The sequence below is a fragment of the Schistocerca piceifrons genome, chromosome 8 (genome assembly GCF_021461385.2).
Source record: "Schistocerca piceifrons isolate TAMUIC-IGC-003096 chromosome 8, iqSchPice1.1, whole genome shotgun sequence".
Taxonomy (NCBI): Eukaryota; Metazoa; Arthropoda; class Insecta; order Orthoptera; family Acrididae; genus Schistocerca; species Schistocerca piceifrons.
Genome location: NC_060145.1, coordinates 474,944,997 through 474,959,040, shown reverse-complemented (window position 1 = coordinate 474,959,040; position 14,044 = coordinate 474,944,997).

Genomic DNA, 14,044 nt, shown 5'->3' with positions numbered 1-14,044 from the left:
AAATTTGACAATTGTAAGAAATGGTCACGCTTGTGAACGATATAAGAAATATGTGTTATGTAAACCCATCGTGCTTTTGTTTGAAACGAAAGTGGTTCTGTGGAGTGTAAAAGACAGCAAGGACGGATTGGTGCGCTACCTAGAGCAGGCGTGGGAAGTAAGCCAAATAAGCCGCACAGTCTGCAGGCAGCAGTGATTGGGGCAACATCTTTGTGGAAAGGGAGAAGCTTTGCCTGCAAATTTGCACAAAAATGCCTCGGAAGAAGACTGTAAACGGCTTACAGCATAGCTGCAAGCTGTTGGGCTACTGGACGCAAAACTGAACGACGCCAAGAAGAGAAACTGAGCCCATACAGCAAGATACTTGCAGGCCGTACAGAGGGTAGTTTACCACCGTAATCGTTCGCGACACTCAAGCCTACAACCACCGGATAAGATTTTTTTGGTATTCTACTTTTGTACAACGTGAACGGTTAATTTATACCGTATTTTGTTAGTGAATAATCATTCTTGAACTTTAAAGAAACTGTTTGTTGGTTATGAAATATGCTTTCCTGAAGATCCCTCTGGTCAAATTTTTTGTGGCTTCCTTGAACTTATCTACTGAGCTTTCTCTCTTTTAAAAACGTAATGTATAAGGGTGTAGGATACAAAAGAAATTCCAGTGTCTGCACCAACATTGTTTACGTGGAGTAATATTTATCTGAGGGAGCAACTTAAAGACTAGCAAGAAAGGAGGCAAAATTCATCCTTCTGCTTTTCCAATACTTCCTTGTTTCATTGCCTGAATAGGCTAGGGACCGTTAGTACATGTTTTAAACCACTAAATGAACTTGCGCTGAGCTGTCCTAGCTTCAATATAATACTATTCGTACTGCGTTTCTTTCTAACCGCTGGGTAATATCTTAGAAAAAGGATTGAATAATCTGATTTGCTTATTCATTAGACACAACACTTGGTCAGATCCTGTTGAAAGGGTAACTCTATTGATTAGCTTTTCCTATTAACAGGACAATCCTCCCATAGTGTATTTTATTTGGAAACAAAACTAAATTTAGTAACAGGGTTATACGTGGCAACTTTTCTGTTATTTAGGTAAAAGCATACTAAATTACAGTAGTAGTGGTAGGGTTACATACTGAGTTTCTTGCATGTATGCTGCAACATTACAGTTTTGTCACAGGGCCAAAAAGTGTTAGATAACAGCTAAGGCAAAAAAGAGATGGCAACACACATTAGCAACTATTTACAATTGTTATCTGAAAGATGTTTTACAGCACTTAACTGGCGCATGCAGATCGTGCGTTGCTATATAGACCAATCTTCACTGGAGTAGTTCTACATCGAATGAACGATGACTGACATCACTTTTATAGTGTTCAATGTTCTCCTTCTTGGTGGAGTCTAGATGAGTTCTGAAACACTAGCTGAGGCACCGTCCTGTGTTCAGGTTCTGTACTGACTGACCAACCAAGTGAAGTCATACGTCTGTTTATATTCGCCTTTGGCCGATGGATGTAACGTACCCTCTGCCGTGTTCACCCTCTCTGCAGACCAGCTGTAATTACGTTGTACCGGCGTTGTTGGTAGCTCAGCACTCCTCAACGTAGGTTCTGTGCTACATCGTCTGGAGGACACGAAAAGAGTCATAATATGGCGAATTTTAAAACAATTATCGAGTACATGGCATACTTTTTATAAGTCCACAAGATTATTCGCAAGCTGATGTAGTACTTTTTAGCTACTTGTGCTTTTTGTAAAAACTGTCCGGCACAATTTAGGGAAGCTTATTTATTTTAATTACAGCATAACAGTTCTCCTTCACATGTCTTATTTTAAGCCACATCTGTTGATCACAAACGTTGAGATTAAAGAAAGGAGACCGACATATAATTATATAACTAATTACTTCAGGATCTCTTTCTAATAATCCCGAAGATAGGACTCGAGAATTAGCAGAAAATATTGACATTAAGAGTGTTAGAGGCAGTAACAAGGAAAAAAAGAATGAAAAATCACCAGGATTAGAGAGCATAAATTTGGAACTTATAAAGAACGAACGACTTTTACTCAAACTCCACCTTCTTCATCCATTAAAGAGCTGTTAGCTTACAGTGAGGATAAGGGCAAATGTTTTTTTCTGTGAATAAGAACAGGGAAAGAAATATAAACTACAGACGTATAAGTATATTAAAATCAACGTATAAAACTATCAGCTATGCACTGGAATGTTAAGGAACCAAATAAAGTCAATAGCAGATTCACTCTTACTAGACGAACAAAATGGATTTCGAAAAGAGCGAACTAGCATTGACAATGTATTTGCGAAGAAACAGCTAATAAGCAATAGAAGAGAACGAAATTTGCCAACGCATATGGCTTTTGTACATCTGAAGAAGGTCTTCGATAAGGTAGAAAGGCGGGAATAATGGAATATAATGGCTGAAAGGGGCTGCCCTCAGTGCATAATAATGCGTGTAAAAACTTCATATAATGGCACCTATTCCTTCTAATTACAACAGGGGAAATTTAGTTATTAATCAGGCAGTAAGACAAGGGTGTGTATTATAACGAACGCTCCTTACGACTTATGCCGACAGTCTCCTACACAAATGGAAGAAACAGGTACCATCTGGAATTAAGTTATGAACGACCACTTTTAATATGCTGGCTTCCACTGTAGACTGAGTGATTATGCAAAGCACTGCAGATAATCTTCAAAGAGCTACTTATTTAATACGTAACATTTATAAAGAACATAACTTTATAAACTCTACCTCAAAGCCAGTAACCATGGCATTCAAGACAAACACGCAATAAGAACAAAGATTGATTTCGACGATAGAATTTTATGACAGGTTCGACATTTTAACTACGTAGGCTGCGATATCTCATACGATAACGATACGTATATAAATAATAAATACCAAGATACCAGGCAATATGTGGAGCTATTGCAAAAACACTGAAAGCAGCGCAGACCGAAACACAGGTGAAAAATTGGAAATTTGTGGTAAGTTCTATGGGACCAAACTGCTGAGTTCGTCGGTCCCTAGGCTTACACACTACTTAATCTAACTTTAACTAACTTACGCTAAGGACAACACACACACACACACACACACACACACACACACACACACACACACACATGCCCGAGGAAGGACTCGAACCTCCGGCGGGAGGAGCCGTGCGAACTGTGACAAGGCGTCCAAGACCAATCGGCTACCCCGCGCGGCTAAACACAGGTGTACATCAACGAGATGATGGCTGTGCTGGTTATTCTACATGGTAAACACACGTGGACATTAAAACAGAAAGACCATAGCTAATTACAAGCCACAGGAATGAAATTTCTTTATTACTGGATCACACTAACCTTGATAAAATAAGCCTTGCGCACGAAAATAGTTAGGAATATTCGCAATACGGGAAAGAATGTGCGAATACAAAAGCAAATGGGAAGAGCATTTAGAAAGAGTGGATAACAAAGGGACTGCCAAAATGGCCCTGTTTTATATATATATATATATATATATTGGCCGAAGAGAAGCAAGAAGACCACGGTTAAGATGGAGTGAAGCTATGACAGACTGAAGGGCCTAATCCCTGATGATGATGACTTTTACACTACTGATTCAGCATCTTTTTAAAATAATCATTGGTCAGTGATGAAGCTACGTCCCACTTCGATAGCTCCGCTGTTTACAAGACTATGAATTAGAGGATGGGGCTGCAATCCCAAAACCAGTCACTAAGAATGTAATTTGTACGCATAAAATAAAACAGAAAACTACAGATGCATTCCTGACAACTAGTTACTTAGTGGAATGCACTCGTGACTCTGGTCATCATATCTGTCAGTATCCTGACAACTAGTTACTTAGTGGAATGCACTCGTGACTCTGGTCATCATATCTGTCAGTATCCTGACAACTAGTTACTTAGTGGAATGCACTCGTGACTCTGGTCATCATATTTGTCAGTATGAGCGTTGAATTTTTTAGCACCTAATACTCGTAAATGCTGTAAATCGTCAGCATGTTGCCATACACCTAAACAGAAAACTTACTGACACCATATCATCATCATCATTATTTCCCAACTCCAGTTTTATGGGTGTGGTGTAGAAGTGCTCGTCATCTCGTTATGTCTTGATAGCCCCTCTGTTCCAGGGCAGCTCCCATTTGTGTCCTTTCTCTTTCACTTTTCTTGGTCTTCCACGTGGTCTTATTACTATGAGGTTCGGGTTGAAATACCTTTACGTGTCCATACTACTGAAGTCTGCTTTCCTTTACGACACTAGTAACAGTAACCTCAATACCAGCTACTTTTCTGTTGACCTTGTTCCTGAATTTGTGCTTTCTAGTTGTTTGATTCGTATGTAGTTCTAATGAATCTCATTTCTGTTGCCTAAATGCTGATGACGTCTTTGTTTAGTAGGCTACATGTTTCTAAACCATATTTCCCAGAGAAGATTGCTGATTTGACTGTAAAAATTGGATGCTTTATACGTCCTGCTTAGTATTTCCTTCTTAATGGTGTTGTCTTTCGAGATCATGGTTCCTAGGTACTTGAAATATGAAACAGATTCAACTTTAACTGCTTCTAGAAATATATTTGCGGTTGTTCCTTACCTGTCGGTGGTTTTTATTAATTTTCAGTCCGAAATTTTTGTTTGTGTTGTTCCACATCATAGACGACGTAATCCAGGACAGCTGCAAATAATTAACGGAACATCGCAGATATTTTCTAGATTCCGGAGTCTGAGTATTGTCTGTAATAGCTGCGCGCAGTTTTCCCGTGTGTATAAACGAGAGGACAGGATGTACGACGTGTGTGGCGTAATTAGGTCATACCAGATTCAGAAGCGGCAATCTGAACGGGTGGTGTGTAATTTCGCGGGTCGCGCTGTTCCCACAGATACGTCAGCCGCGCCGTGTCAACAGCAACGGCGGCGCGCGCAATCCCCGCCCGCCGGCTCTTGGCTGTGGTTGCGTTGTGGCTCGGTCCGGAGCGACGCCGTTCCGCGCGCGGCAATCTGCAATTTGTATTCACAGGGCGCGCCTCATTTGCAAGGCCCCGCGATCACAGCCCGCCGACCGCTGACCCGGAAACTGCAGTGCCTGCCCGGAAAAATTTAGCGCGGGAACGTTGCCTGCCTGGCTGCAGGAGCGGCGCACCCGAGACTGCACGGAGGGATCGGCGCGCCGTGAATAACACAGCGGGCTGCGCCCCAGGTGTTACCCGGCTCCCACCGTCCTGCAAATCCGCGCTACCGAGCTGCGTCCTCCGGCGTGGTGAAGCGTATGAAGTGCAGCGGTCAGAGAAACCGCAGCCTGTTACTGAATACATCGAGGGGAATCGTCTGCAAGACGAGTGACGCTCCAACTCTGAAGTGACACTACAACTCACTCCCATTTAGAGTTACCAGATTCAATTCGCAGAAAACCGTGACTTAAGGACTGGTGATTTAAAAAATCGGCGGGACAATGACCTGCTAGTCTGCTAATTAAAAAAAAAAAATATTTTCAGTCATGTGGTACAATCACACTGGTACAACTATACCTACAAAACACAACTAGCTCTTTGCACACACACGCAGTGCTGAGTGCTATTGGCAAGGGCTTTCAAATTGTAAGTAAGCTGCTTAGGTTTTTATGTTGGTAACGCCACGTAGCGCTCTGTATGAAAATCACTGACTGTGCTGTGTGCAGTCTGTGGCTGATTTGCATTGTTGGAATATTTGCTATTGTAGTGTTGGGCAGTTGGATGTGAACAGCGCGCAGCGTTGCGCAGTTGGAGGTGAGCCGCCAGCAGTGGTGGATGTGGGGAGAGAGATAGTGGAATTTTGAGAGCGGACGATCTGGACGTGTGTCCATCAGAAAGAGTAAATTTGTAATACTGGATGTCATGAACTGATATATATATATATATATATATATATATATATATAATGACTTTTGAACACTATTAAGGTAAATACATTGTTTGTTCTCCATCAAAATCTTTCATTTGCTAACTATGCCTATCAGTAGTTAGTACCTTCAGCAGTTAGAATCTTTTATGTAGCTGGCAGTATTGGCGCTCTCTGTATTGCAGTAGTTCGAGTAATGAAGATTTTTGTGAGGTAAGTGATTCATGAAAGGTATAGGTTATTGTTAGTCAGGGCCATTCTTTTATAGGCATTATTGAAAGTCAGATTGCGTTGCGCTAAAAATATTGTGTGTCAGTTTTGTACTGATCAGAATAAGTAAAGAGAGAAATGTCTGAGTACGTTCAGTTCTGCTCAGCTGTATGAAAATCAAATAACGTAAGGGGTTTACCAGCACTGTCATTCATAAATTTTTCTAAGGGGATGTTTCAAAATGGCATTTGACACTGCACCACGCAAGCAGCTTATATGGCATTGCGTGCTTATGGAATATCGTCCCAGGAGGGTGATTGGATTGGGTGATTTCCTGTCAGATAGGTTCGTAGTAATTGACGGAAAGTCGTCGAGTAAAACAGATGTGATTTATGACGTTCCCCAAGGTAGTGTTACAGCCATCTGCTGTTCTTTGTCTATATAAACGATGTAGGAGACAATCTGAGCATCCGTCTTAGATTCTTTGGAAATGATGCTGTCGTTTATCATCTAGTAGACTCATCATAAGGTCAAAACACCTTGTAAAACGAGTTAGAAAAGATATCTGAATGGTCGAAAAGTGTCACTTGATCCTAAATACTGAAAAATGCGAGGTCATCCACTTGAGTGCTAAAAGAAATCCGTTAAGCTTCGGTTACACGATGAGTTAGTACAATCTAAAGGCTGTAAATTCAACTAAATACCTAGGGAAAACGAACAGTTTAAATTTGAAAGAACACATAGAAAATGTTGTGGGCAAGACAAACCAAAGACTACGCTTTATTGGCAGAACAGTTAGAAAATGTAACAGCTTTACTGACGAGACGGCGTACAGTACGTTTGTCCGTCCTCTTTGGAGTACTACTATGGGGTCTGGGATCCTTACCATATATTGTTAACGGAGTACATCGAGATAGTCCAAAGAAGAGCAGCACATTTTGTATTACCGCGAAATAGGAGAGTGACTGTCATGGATATGATACAGGAATTGGGATGGGCATCATTAGAACATTCGTTGCGGCGGGAGCTTCTCACGAAATTTCAATCATCAGTTTTCTTCTCCGAATGCTAAAATACTTTGTTGTCGCCGACCTACACAGGGAGAAACGTTCATCACAATAAAATAAGGAGAATTACAGCTCGCTCGGAAAGATATAGGTGTTCGTTTTTTCTCTGCGCTCTTCCAGAGTGGAATAATTGTGAAGGTGATTCGACGAGACCTCTGCCAGGCACTAAAGTGTGATTTGCAGAGTATCCATGTAAATGTAGATGTCAATGTCAAAAAACTACCTTGACACTTCGGTGCGCCACACTGAGTCCGTGAAAAGTCTTTCGGCATACGATGTCTGCATCTACTTTACATCACACTCTGCCAGCCACCTAATGGTCGTAGTGGAGATGCGACTGATGTCACGAACTGGTCCCCCCTAACATGTTCCACTCGCGAATGGCGAGGAAAGAGTGATTGTAAGTAATCTTCTGTATTGGCTCTAACTTCTCGACTTTTCTCGTAGTGTTCATTTCGCGAAATGTATCTGGGAGGAAGTAATATGATGTCTTACGCTTCCTGGAAACAACTTCCGTGATGCGCCACGCTTCTCTTATATCGTCTGCTTCTGGAGGTAGTTGAGCATCGCGCCAACTAAACGACCCCGTAATGAATTGCGCTGCACTTCGTTTTATCTTCTCTATCACTTCTATGAGATCTATCGGTAAGAATCCTATACTTATGAACGGCATTCATGAAGCGGTCGATCAAGGTCCTTATAAGCCACTTCCTTCGTGGATGAGTAACATTTCCGTAAGTATCTTGTTGTGGATCTCTGTCAGGCATCTGCTTTTCCTACTACTGTGTTTGTTTGATGGGGTTATTCCAAAATAGTTCACTACAATAGTTACTCGCAGATACACACATCAAAAAAAGTTTTGCGTCACCTCGGTTGCGAGAGTTCCGGAACTTGTAAAGAAAATTGGAATAGAGATCAACATAAACTCCATTTCGGCCCTTTTTATTGCTCATGAAAACCACATATTGCATGTTGTACCACCATACAGCGAGACCATCAGAGGTGGTGGTCCAGATTTCTGTACACACCGTTACCTCTAATACCCAGTAGCACGTCCTGTTGCACTGATACACGCCTGTATTCGTCGTATTATCCTCAAGTTCATCAAGGCACTGATGGTCCAGATTGTCCCACTCCTCAACGGCGATCCGTCGTAGGTCTCTCAGAGTGGTTGGTGGGTTACGTCGTCCATAAACAACCTTTTTTAACTATCCCAGGCAAGTTCGATAGGGTTCATGTCTGGAGAACATGCTGGCCACTCTAGTCGAGCGATGTCGTTATCCAGAAGGAAGTCATTCACAAAATGTGCACGATAGGGTCGCGAATTGTCGTCCATGAAGAATGCCTCGCCAATATGCTGCCGATATGGTTGCACTACAAGTCGGAGGATGGCTTTCACGTATCGTACAGCCGTTATGGCGCCTTCAATGACCACCAGCGACGTACTCGACCCCAAATAACGCCACCCCAAAACAGCAGGGAACCTCCAGCTTGCTGCTCTCGCTGGACAGTGCGCCTAAGGCGTTCAGCCTGACCGGGTTGCCTGAAAACACGTCTCCGAGGACTGTCTGGTTGAAGGCATGTGCGACATTCATCGGTAGAAAGAGCGTAATGCCAATCTTGAGCGGTCCATTCGGTATGTTGTTGGGCCCATCCGTACCGCGCTGCATGGTGTCGTGGTTGCAAAGATGGACCTCGCCATGGACGTCGGGAGTGAAGTTGGGCATCATGCAGCCTATTGCGCACAGTTTGAGTCGTAACGTGACGTCCCGTGGCTGCACGAAAAGCATTATTGAACGTGGTGACTTTGCTGTCAGGTTTCCTCCGAGCCATAATGCGTAGGTAGCGGTCATCCACTGCAGTAGTAGTCCTTTGCCGGCATGATCGAGGCATGTCATCGACAGTTCCTGTCTCTCTGCATCTCCTCCATGTCCGATCATCGCTTTTGTTAACTCCGAGACGCCTGGACACTTCCCTTGTTGAGAGCCCTTCCTGGCACAAAATAACAATGCGAACGCGATCGAACCTCGGCATTGACCTTCTAGGCATGGTTGAATTACAGAAAACACGAGCCGCGTACTTCCTTCCAGGTGGAATGACTGTACATTTTTGGGTGTGTTTAGTGACATCTCGGAACAGTCCGTGTCTGTGATACAATATCCACAGCCAACACTTATCTTCGGAGTTCTGGGAACCGGAGTGATGCAAAACTTTTTTTGATGTGTGTATCTTGCGGTAGATACCGTTTCCACCAGTTTGTCATCAACAGTATAATTGTAGAGTCCTGGGTTTCTTTTGATATGTATCAACAATTTGTTACATTTATTCACGCTCAGGGCCAACTGCCGGAGCCTGTACCTTTCATAAATCCTGCGTTGATTATTCTGCAGATCGATACTGTCTTCTGGCGTTCCTACTTTCTTATAGACAGCCACATTTTCTGCGAACAGGCTTAAAGAGCTTCCGACGCTTTCTTATATATCATTTTGTAAATGGTAACGGTCCTATCACACTTCCCTGGGGTACTCTGGAAATTATAGTTACAACTGTCGATTTTGTTAACTTAAGGGAGTTTTATATCAGTCAAAAATGTGCTTGCCTTCTTTTCAGAAAACGGCAGTGCAGGACGGTGTCAAATGCCTTCCTGATGTCAAGGAACGCGGCATCAACCTGAGCGCCTTTGTCTATAACGCTATGGATCTCATGGAGGAACAGAGCGAGCCTAGTTTCGCAGAATCTCTGTTTGAAGAATCCATGTTTATTTTTACAGAGGAGATTTTCGTTCTGCAAGCGTCATAATTCTTTAGAATAAAACATTTCCCATAATCCCAAAAAAATTGACGTCAACGACACAAGTGCAAGACTTCGTGCATTTGTCCTACGGCCCTTCTCGAAAACGGTAATACATGGGCTTTTTTCCAGTCGCTAGGAACTCTTCGTTACTCCAGTGCAAGGGGAGCAAGTTCTTTTGCATAATCTTTGCAGAATTTTTTGGTTATCTCATCTCGTCCACAGACCCTTCCGCTGCTAAGTCACTTAGTTGCTTTTGTGTTACGTGATCGATTATCTCAGTATCTCCCATTTCGACGTAGGCACAGTAAGTGAAAGGAGGGACGGAATTACGATTGCCGCGGTGAGATAATTTCTGAAAACCGAGTTCAGTATTTCAGCCTCATCTCTGTTATTTTCTCCTCCGTACTAGTACCATTGAATGAACAGAGGATTTAGAACCCCTTACTGTTTAACGTAAGAGGAAAACCTCTGAGGTTTTTACCCACACCGGTTGATAAAATTTTAATTTCATTGTCACTGAACGCTTCTCTCATTGCTCTCCTTACACCATGTTCTGCTTCGTTCAGTTTTTATTTGATCGCTAGGTTTTGTCTTCTCTTTAATCTGTGATTAAGTTCTCTTTGTTTATGTAGCAGCTTTCTAACACGACTGTTCAACCACGGCGGATTTTTTCCATTCCTTAACGCCTTGCTCGGAACACTCTTGTCTAACTTGTCTAAGGCATATTGACCGATGATTTTGAATTTTCTCCATTTGTTGTCCACATTTTCGTCTTCAGCTAGGAATATTTGATGCTGACAGATACTCTGGAATTTGTATCCTGTCACTCTTGCTAACCAAAAATATTTTCCTATCTTTTCTAAAATTCCTTGGAATGCCCGTAGTCGTAGCACCCTTATGATCAGTGATACCTTACTCTACGTTAAGAGGTTGAATAAGTTTAGGGTTGTTTGTTATTAGGAGGTTTAAGACGTTTCCTTCTCCAGCGTCCTCTGCTGGTGGTACTGAGTACTAGACCTCGTGGAGAACACGCTGTTTGACACCATCATGGATAACCGTACTTGCATCATCACCTGACGTCACGGTAACACTCTCTGGTGGCGACCATATGAACTAAGCCAGTTGGGCTCTGGAGCTTGTGGTGAACCCACTAGGTGGCGCATCTTAGATTACAGTAGTTGCGTCATCACCTGACGTCACTACAGCGTCCTCTAGTGGCATCGATAGGAATTAAGTCAGTTGGGCTGTGGACTCAGTGGGTGGTGGTGCTGCCTCTAATTGTTTAAATAAAGGCTGGTGTATGATCTCGACAGTTGACCATTAGCAAGCAGAGTCTTTTAGATAGATTATTATTTTGACAATTTACGAGTTGTTTGGCTATGTGGACGTAAATGTATTGCAATATTTACGAGTGGTTTGCATGTCTGTAGGCTGTGCAATGCCTTATTTTTGAGGGTTTACAATTAGCAAGCGTGTGTGTAGATCCTTATAGGTGAGTCATGTAGGAGTAGTTTGCAGGTCTGTATACTGTGAAGCATGTCAGAGTGTGTGTTCTGTGATACATATACTCCATCACTAAATAAATTGCTCCCAAATAAATACACTCCTTCCTCCCTCCATCAGCCTGATGTGGGCTGAGTCCTTTTACCAGCAACCCCTAGGAAGTGGTTGCGCCCTGGAGGCTTAGGTTAGTGATGGTGAGCTTCATTTACAATAATTTTCTTAGATCGGTAGTGAAAGCCCAAATGACCTTACTTTACTAGGTTCCTAGGAAGAGGTGGCGGTCTGGACCTTGAGAAGTGGTTGAAACTATGTAGTTGAAAGTATAGTGAACACCTTTTCTTAAGTATATGAAATTGGGTAAATAATAAAGACAAGTCCTTTTTTTCTCGCCATTTTTCTTGCTTAGGATAGACAACAGGGGTGTGCTTGATTATGCTGTTGGAACTTCACCCCATTTTTCTTGGGGAGGGGTTTAGGTTAGTGGAGGTAGCCCAATTGACCTTCTTCCCACCGAAATCCGCCATCTTGATTGACGTCACGGCAGCCATCTTTATTGACGTCATGCACTATTGCCATTTCTACACGCCGCCATCTTGGATACATCTGGCAATAATGGAATGTGGGACAGCATCCTTGTTGCCCCCCTACTCAGGCGAGGCGTAAAGCTTTGCGTCGTGCATTCATGAAGGATACACGAGTGGGCCTTCATCTCTGAAAGCCCATATCATTGACGTTTCGTTGAATGGTTCGCATGCTGACACTTGTTGATGCCTCAGATTTAAAATGTGCAGCAGTTTGCGGAAGGGCTGCACTCTTGTCACGTTGAAGGATGTCTTCAGTCATCATTTGTCCCGTTCTTGCAAGAACTTTTTCCGGAAGCACTGATTCGGAGATCTGATGTTTAACAGAATTCCTTATGTTCACGGTACGGTCTTGAAATGATCCAAATGGCTCAAATGGCTCTAAGCACTATGGGACTTAACATCTGAGGTCATCAGTCCCCTGGACTTGGAGAGCTACTTAAACCTAACTAACCTAAGGACATCATACAGATCCACGCCCGAGGTAGGATTCGAACCTGCGATCATAGCAGCAGCGCGGTTCCGGACTAAAGCGCCTAGAACCTCTCGACAACGACGACCGTCCATGGGAAATTCCGCACTTCGTCGCTATCTAAGAGATACTGTGTCCCTTCGCTCGCGCGCCAACCATGTTAAATTCACTTAAATGTTGGTAACATGCCATTGTAGCAGCAGTAACCGATCTAACAACTGCGCGAGACACTTGTTGTCTTATAAAGGCGTTGCCGAGTGCAGCGCCGTATTGTGTCTGTTTACAAACCTGTGTATTTGAATACACATGTCTCTACCAGTTTCTTTGGCGCTCCGGTGTACAATCCAGCATCGCGTCAGCAAGAAGGGCCGTACTTTGGACCATCATGATACTTAAAAAAAAAAAAAAAAATTGACAAGCATGGTGCAAGAGAAACCTATACACTTGCAGCGTATCCTAAAACTTAACGAAAAGAACATAGTTAGCAAAATAAAAATCGGCAGTATGTAGTTGATTAGATGTTCCATGAGTGGTATCGACGAGCCAGTCGTGAATCTGCGAAGATACGGGCTTGGCGGAACGCGTGGATTTGTGGGAACTAGAGCTGACTGCCCCTTTTCTCGGAGCACACTTGGAACCCTTGGCCGACGTTATGGGCGGACTATGTCGCTACGAACAGGCACACGGGTCAGACACGATGTCACACACACGGCGACACAAGCAACACTGACGAAAAGCTGTGGAGGCGCGCTCGATGCTGCCGGTGAGAGTGAGCAGCGAGCGTCCTTTCCGCTCGGCCCATGAGCTGCTGCTGCCGCTTAGCCAGCCTGCCGCATTCTCAAGGCGCTGTTGCTCTCTCGAGACATGAAAGCTCGTCTTCAGGTGTCAATTTCATGGTTTTCATAAATTAATTCTAGTTCATCGTGGTGTCAGTTCCTTTCAGCACTACTTCAGACGTTAGTCGAGTCCATGCCACGTCGTGTCGCGGCACTTCTGCGTGTTCGCGGCGGCCCCACACGATGTTACGTAGGTGTGCCAGTTTTGTGGCTCTTCAGTGTATATGGAGAGAGAAGAAGATTTGTTCAGAGTGCAGCTGTTTTTTAAAATTACTGTGCTGAACTAGGAAAGTTCTTTACTTTTTCGTTAGGTGGTTGTCGATGTCCGAAGCGGCGGAACGTTACTAAGAGTTATATGAATGCGCGGTGTCTGCTTTTTCGAACATGTCGGAATTCATATAATTGATACACCTAGCTGGCAATGGATCGACCTTCTTCAGTGAGGATGCACAAATGCGTCCTAGCTCCTGCGGGAAAGGAGCTGCGAACCGGAGTGTGACGAATAGGCACTTTTGATAAGTGGCGCTCGCTGAGAATGTGGCAGTGAGGCGCCCGAGATAGTTCCTTATGGCCCAGTAGCTCACCCACCTGCCTTTTTTGAAGCCGGAGATCCCGGGTTCGAGTCCCGATCTTGTAGACACGGCACTGATTCCGCGATGAAAGAC